The sequence below is a fragment of the Gossypium arboreum genome, chromosome 2 (assembly GCF_025698485.1).
Source record: "Gossypium arboreum isolate Shixiya-1 chromosome 2, ASM2569848v2, whole genome shotgun sequence".
Classification (NCBI taxonomy): domain Eukaryota; kingdom Viridiplantae; phylum Streptophyta; class Magnoliopsida; order Malvales; family Malvaceae; genus Gossypium; species Gossypium arboreum.
This window is the reverse complement of record NC_069071.1, coordinates 49018417-49026119: the sequence shown is the minus strand read 5'-3', so window position 1 is coordinate 49026119 and position 7703 is coordinate 49018417. Positions and strand designations below refer to the sequence as shown.

Genomic DNA, 7703 nt, shown 5'->3' with positions numbered 1-7703 from the left:
AAAAAGTAATTTAGCCCTTTATACTACCTAAATTTTTATTTCTTTTCAACATAAATTCATATATTAATATAAGTATGATTGTTCAAATATATATATAAAAAGATCGAGCTTATACCAAATATAGAGAAGAACCAGCACTAATCTTATCAACTCGGCGACTTCCAACTCGGGTTAATCCTAGGAGTATGACGTTTTCCCTGAAACATAACTGTAATAGCGCCAATGAGGGATTGGTCATTATTGTAAGGCCAACGAGGCCTTAAGTTGGAGTTTAATAAGGTTTGAGTTTAATCTAGGGAGGATTTTCTTTGGTTATACGATGATTTTTAGGTAACTTGTTCTCGGTTTCTCCTTGAGAAGGGCTTGATTGATTGATAGTTATGTTAAATTATCATAAGCTGAAGGAAGAGTCACTAATTCATTGCAATGACGGGTCGTTTAGTATATAGGTTATTGGGTTAAAACATCATATTTTGATACAACCAGTTTGATGGATTCAATCGCCGAACATTTTATAAAACTTCGACAGCTTTTAATATTGACATAATAGTAATTTTACCTCTCATCGTTTATACATTTTGTTAATTTAATCTTTATTCTAAAAAATTCAACTCCCTAACATTTATATAGTGCAATTTTGTATTTTTACAGTTTTGCTTTTATTTGTAGCATTTAAGGTTAAATTTAAAATAATAAAAAAGATAAAATTATTATATTAAATTTTTAATTTTTAATTTTAATATATTTTGGATCAAATTTAATTGATAAATTTATTTTTTAGCTTTTAAGGTGAAAGAGTCATAAAAAAACTAAAAACAAAATCAAATTATTCAAGGTATAAAAGTTAATGGTTATATTTAGAATGAAAACTAAATTGATACAATGTATAAATATTGATTATTAAAATTTTTATTATGCCAATTTTATAAATAAAAACAACAAATTTATATAAATAAAAACAAAATAATTAAATAGTATCGGGTTCAAGAAGATTCTAAAAATAATTATATCGTAGCCTAAATGCATAAAATGTTATCACATTGCAATATTTTTTTGTTGAAGTGTATTTTTAAAAATAAATTAGTTTAATAAAAATATTCTTAATAACATAGATGTAAAACAAAACAAAATTTCTTTACAAAATAAATATAATTATAGGAGTTACAACGTCATCAAAAAAAATTATACTTATGCTATTGATTAAGCGGTCGGGGTAGGTTTTGCTGGGATAGGGGCAGAACATGCAGCTGGATTTTGTTTGCCACTAACTTTAGGCTTCACATTCAAACATTGTGATACTGCAGGTCCAGTCGGTCCACTGTGCGTAATTTCAATGTCTGCAAGTTCCACATTTTCACAAGGCAAAGTAGCACTACAAATAATCTTGACAACTTCTGGACGCGCAGAAGTGTCGTGAATGTTTTTGAAACAAATGTTGCTTAGTTTAACTTTTGATTCTTCCAGTATCAACAAAATAATGATTCAATGGCTGATTAACTCTTTTTGCTCTCTTACGATTTTGATAAATATGTACATACATTTATTTTGCGTTTGTTCCATGGGCTATATTTCCGATCAATTATAATAGGAGAATTGACATTGGTCACGATAATATCCTCAAAGTGAATGTTCAAACAAGTGCCAGGTTCAGCACCTGGTCTTTTGATTCTAACACCATTGGAAGTGTTAGTCATGGTGTAGTTTTTCTACTGTAACTCTGTCAACGGGTTCTTCATTTTTAAACAATTGAGATTGCCAATACTGATACCATGTCTTGGTCCACAAGTTACTCCATTGATAACCAAATTTTTGGAACCATCCGCAATTGAAACACAATCATCACCAGTTTTTATCTCCAAGTTAAGAACATTGACCCCATCTGATCTTCCAATGTGAATCCCATCTGTGTTTGGGCTTTCATCAGGTGCAGATACGGTGAAACGTTCGAAAATAATATTTTTGCATCCTAGAACATTAGCGTGGAACTACTTGCTGTCTTTGGTAGTTATATCTTGTATCATTGTGTTGGTTAAAAAGTCAAACCTTAGGTTCTGCTTAATTCCAGAATGAAACAAAAAATAATTATTACTTAATTCTATTTTATAAAAGAAAAAGTCATAACTTCTCAATAAGAAAATAACTTACAATTGGAAGTGAACCACAATAATCATGACCTTTGCAACCTTCCCTTTTATAAGTAGTGGTTCCCTGGCTGTCGAAAACTCCTCCGCCAGACAATTTGAAATTTTCAATTCTATTGAAGGCAATCCATTTAGGCTCCTTGAAAGCACCAGGGTCTGCTGGAGCCTTCACAGTGCCTTCAATTTGTAGCTGAATAGGAACCTTGCAAGGACCATCTAAGGTAGCTGATCTTAAAAAATATATCCCTTTAGGAATCACAATTTTTGACGGGGATGTCGAGGCACATGCTTCTTTCCAAGCATCCAACAATGGCTAAAACCAAATAATAATAAAAAAAGATACATATAAAGATAAGAGATTTGGAAAATAGTTATGAATACTTCTATCTGCTGACTATAAAGTTATATGATATTTTGCTTACCTTACTCAAATCTGTTTACTCGCCTGCCTTTGCACCAAACTTTGCAACAACATCAATAACACCACCCCATCCTCCTCCTTGAACTTTAACGGATGATATGGACAGAAGTACTAGTATTAACATGGATGAAACAAAATTAAATTGAATAGCCATACTTTATTTTTATTTACTTCAAAGAGAGAATGATTTTTGTCTTTTGTTTTGTTCCAAACCATCTTATATAGATAGAGTGAGGCTAAATTACAACCAACTAAACTTTTTCTATTTTAATTAGCATGGGTAAATGATATGACCAAGTTTTATGTACTATAATTAGCACTTCTTTTTCTTTTTGGAAGGAATTAAGTCGTTAATTTTCCAACAAACTTGATATAGTAAAAATAATTAACATAACTATTTAAGGTTTCTATATATAAATGAAAATGATGAATAAAATTGTCGACTTAGCTTGATTGGCATCGACCCTGTTGCATGTGTAGGAGACCGTGGGTTCGAGCATGTTGAAGGGCATTAATGCTCTCCTATATTAAGGGTTGGGGAGGAGTTATGAGTAGTTCTAGGCATTGTATTAAAAAACGATGAATAAAAATTATCCATTATTAATTTATTTTCTATATTATATTAATAATTTATTATATGGTTAGATATAGATAATTAAATATCTATGTTTAATAATATTGAAAATTATAATATTTTATTAATTTTAATATTTTTAAAAATAAAAATTTATTAATAATATAATTGTAACATCCCTAACCCATAACTGACATTAGATTAAGGTTACGGGGCATTACCAGACAGACAGAACATTTCGGACCAATTCAGAATCACAGATATTATTTAACATCATTTCATAAGCAATCATCTCTATATATAGTCTGCAAGACCTAAAACATACATTTAAGGAAAGGTAGAAACTAAACCGAACCTATTCAAAATTTTCAGAACATAACCAATTCTTTCAAACTGTTAAAGCCACGCGTCTGTGCGACTAGGCATGTGTCACTCATGGGCACTAGACACACCCATGTGAACCAGCCGTGCCAAAAATAGGTCCAATACTGACTTTTTCACAAGGCTAATAGGCACGCCCGTGTGCTATGGCCGTGTGATACTTAGCTAGCTACTGACTTTAGCCCACGGTAATATGACACACCCCTATGGCACCATATAGGCTTGGTTTAAGCCAATTTTCCACCCTTTTATGGGTCATTCCAACAAGTCAAATTAAACAACATTTATACAAAATATTCAGCCAATTTCATGCTCAAAACATGCTTCATTACAACTATTTCATCATCATTCAACAACTCATTCAAACCATACCAAAACTTATCACAAACATACCATTTGATAGCCAACTTTCATTACATAACCTATATTTACAATTCAAAACTTAATACATAAACCTTCTAGCCTATACATGCCATACTTTAAAATATGTACACTTTCAAAAGTACCAAAATGAGATTGATAGTGTGGTAACGATTCTCGACTATCCCCGAGCCTTCAGTAGCAACAATAACTGTAAAACAGACAGTAAACACACAGGGTAAGCTACAAAGAGCATAGTAAGCCAAATACAATTTGCCTAACTACTACAGCATATAAGTACAATTAACCATAAAGATTCATAACAATCTCATAGAATAATTCATAAACTTAACCATGCTCCTTTGTTTGCATATATGTCATGCTTCATTTCCATACATATTTCACAGAGACAGAGTTTTTCATATTCAGAAATTTAGTACGATACAAACGTACTTGCATAGGTTATACATTTCATGTACTCAATCTCAGATTCCGTATGCTATCATCAGACAGGTCAGAAACGATACAGAAGCTCATAAACAAGTACAATGTCGATGTCCCGGACGTGGTCTTACATTTAATTCAATATCGGTTCCTTTATCCCAGATAGGGTCTTACAGGCAATCAAATATGATGCCAATGTCCCAGACATGGTCGTATACGTAAATCTCAATCGAGGCCTATGTCCCAGACACAGTCTTACACGATGTCTCAGACAGATGTCAACTTTTCTTAGAAACATACAGAGCTTATCAAATACTAACATATTATCATACTTTACTCCAAATATATTTATCCGGCACTTAAGGCCATCCAATACATATTACAGTTTATATGTGCAGAATTTATTTCAATTAACACAAAATTGTAATTTGACTTACCTTGGACGGATTTCGGATGAACGAGTCGGCTATTCGACTAATTTGGACTTCCCCCGATCTAAGTCTGATTTTCTTTGTTCTTGATCTAATACAATACAATTTCAACCATTCAATCATTTATTATGTTCAATTTAATCCATATACACATATTTAGGGCACTTTACATTTTAGCCCTTATATTTTCACACTTTGACAATTTAGTCCATCTTTCCCAAAATCACAAATATGCAAAATTCACCAAGACTATAGCTTGGCCGAATATACATGGCTTCTGTAGAAGCCCAAATAACATATTTAATTCATTATTTAGTCCTTCAAAACCCCATTTTCACAAATTAGTCCAAATGACTCTATTACATCAAAATTCAAAAACAAAGCTTAATAATCTCACACTTAGCTTTCATAATCCATATAAAAAACATCACTAAGCTCATATACTCAACAATGGCATTTCATGAAATCTTTAACAGAAATAGAAATTCAGACATGGGCTTTGAAGAACACGAAGCAACGATCACAGAAACGTAGAAATTATAAAAAAATAGACAAAAATCCATACCTTAATCAAGGATCAAAGTGCCAAAACCCAGCTTGTTCTTTTCCTCTCTTTTTCTTTTGTATTTTTGGCAAGGATATGCATGAATGAACAAATTTTCATGCATTTGTTTTATTTAATAACATTTATTACCTAATTACCTAACCATCCTTTAAAAATCTATCTATTTACTATATTGCCAAACCATGTCTCCCACTATCATATAATGGTCTTATCGACATGCAAGGGCGTCAACTTTAACAAACCATAGCACTTAGGCACTTTAGCAACTAGAAGGCAACCTTTACAACTTACACGATTTGGTCCTTCTTACAAATCAAGCACAAAAACAAACAAATTAAATTACAGAAATTTTACAAATGTAAATTCACATATCACAGACACAGAAAATAATATTAAAATATTTTTCAAACTCGTATTTGTGGTCTCGAAACCACAATTCTGACTAGGGTCAAATCCAAACTGTTACAATTCTCCCCCTTAGGGATTTTCTTCCTAGAAAATCTTACCGTTAAACAGATTTGGATATTGTTGTCTCATAGAATCTTCAGACTCCCACGTGGCCTCTTCAACACCGTGTTGATGCCATATCACTTTAACCAATGGTATTTTCTTCTTTCGCAACTCTTTAACCTCACGAGCTAAAATACGGATCGACTTTTCTTCATAAGTCATATGGGACTGAATTTCAATCTCAGACGGTGAAATTACATGTGAGAGATCAGATCTGTATGATTTAAGCATCGATACGTGAAACACATTATGAATCTTTTCTAACCCAGATGGTAGCTTCAATATATAAGCAACCGGTCCAACTCGCTTGATGATTTCATACGATCCAATGAACCTCGGACTCAACTTGCCCTTTTTGCCAAATCGGAACGGTTTCTTTCACGGAGATACTTTCAGAAACGCTTTATTACCGACCTTAAATTCGATATCTTTTCTTTTCAAATCTGCATATGATTTCTGACGATTAGAGGCAGCTTTCAGACTATCTCAAATTACTTTCACTTTCTTTTTTGTTTCTTTTATCAGATAAATATCGTAAATCTTATTCTTACAGAGCTCAGACCAGTATACTGGAGTTCTACACTTTCTAACATACAAAGCTTCGTACGGTGCCATTTTGATGCTCTACTGAGAACTGTTATTATAAGAAAATTCAATCAAGGGTAGATATTGTTCCCACGTACCTTTAAACTCAAGAATACAACATCTCAACATATCCTCGAGAATCTGAATAATCCATTCAGATTAACCATTTGTTTGCGGATGAAAAGCAGTGCTAAACTGTAATTTAGTACCCAGAGCATTTTGTAATTTCTTCTAGAATCTCGATGTGAATCTTGGTTCTCTATTAGACACAATCGACAATGGTACACCATACAATCTCACTATATCAGAAATATAAAGCTCAGCTAACTTATCAAGTGAGAAATTAGATCGTACTTGAATAAAATGAGCTGACTTTGTCAATCTGTCAACTACAACCAAGATTGCATCTTTCTTTCTCGAAGGCAGAGGTAAACTCAAAACAAAATCCATGGTCACTCGATCCCATTTCCACTCCGGAATAATAATTGGTTGTAATAACCCTGATGGGACTTGATGTTCAGCTTTAACTTGCTGACAGCTTAAACATCTTAAAACAAAGTCAGAAATATCTCTTTTCATTCCCGGCCACCAATATGGTTGTTTCAAATCGTTATACATTTTCGTAATTCCTGGATGTACAGAAAATCTACTACTGTGAGCTTCACTCAAAATCATTCGAATCAACTCTAGATTTTTCAGAATACAAAGTCTATTTCTGAATCTCAAACAACCATCAACATCAACCTGGAATTCAGAATCACACAGACTTCGTTTTGCTATCAATTCATTGTCATATTTCTGAGCCTCGCAGATCTATTGTATAATCAAAGGTTTTGCTTTCAGTTTAGCACAAACCAAGGTATCATCAGACAATGCTAAATGAGTGTTCATAGCACGTAACGTAGACAACGATTTCCTACTTAGAGCATCAGCAACAATATTAGCTTTGCCCAGATGATAATCAATCACGAGTTCGTAGTCTTTTAACAGTTCTAACCATCTTCTCTGTATCAAATTCAAATATTTTTGTGTAATTAAATACTTCAAACTTTTATGATCAGAAAACACGTGACATTTCTCACCAAACAGATAGTTATGCCAGATCTTCAAAACAAATACAATGGTAGCTAACTCAAGGTCGTGTGTCAGATAGTTCTTCTCATGTGGCTTTAATTGTCTCGAGGCATAAGAAACAACTTTTCCTTCTTGCATTAAAACACAACCGAGTCCATTAAACGAAGCATCGCTATAAACAACAAATTCTTTACTTGACTTAGGTTGTACCAGTACC

The 7703-nt window shown here is 32.8% G+C and overlaps 1 pseudogene; it reads right to left on the bottom strand.

Annotated features, from left to right (window-relative positions):
* Positions 1 to 1197: 1197 nt before the first annotated feature.
* Positions 1198 to 2716, bottom strand: LOC108466896 (polygalacturonase-like; annotated as a pseudogene).
* Positions 2717 to 7703: the final 4987 nt, after the last annotated feature.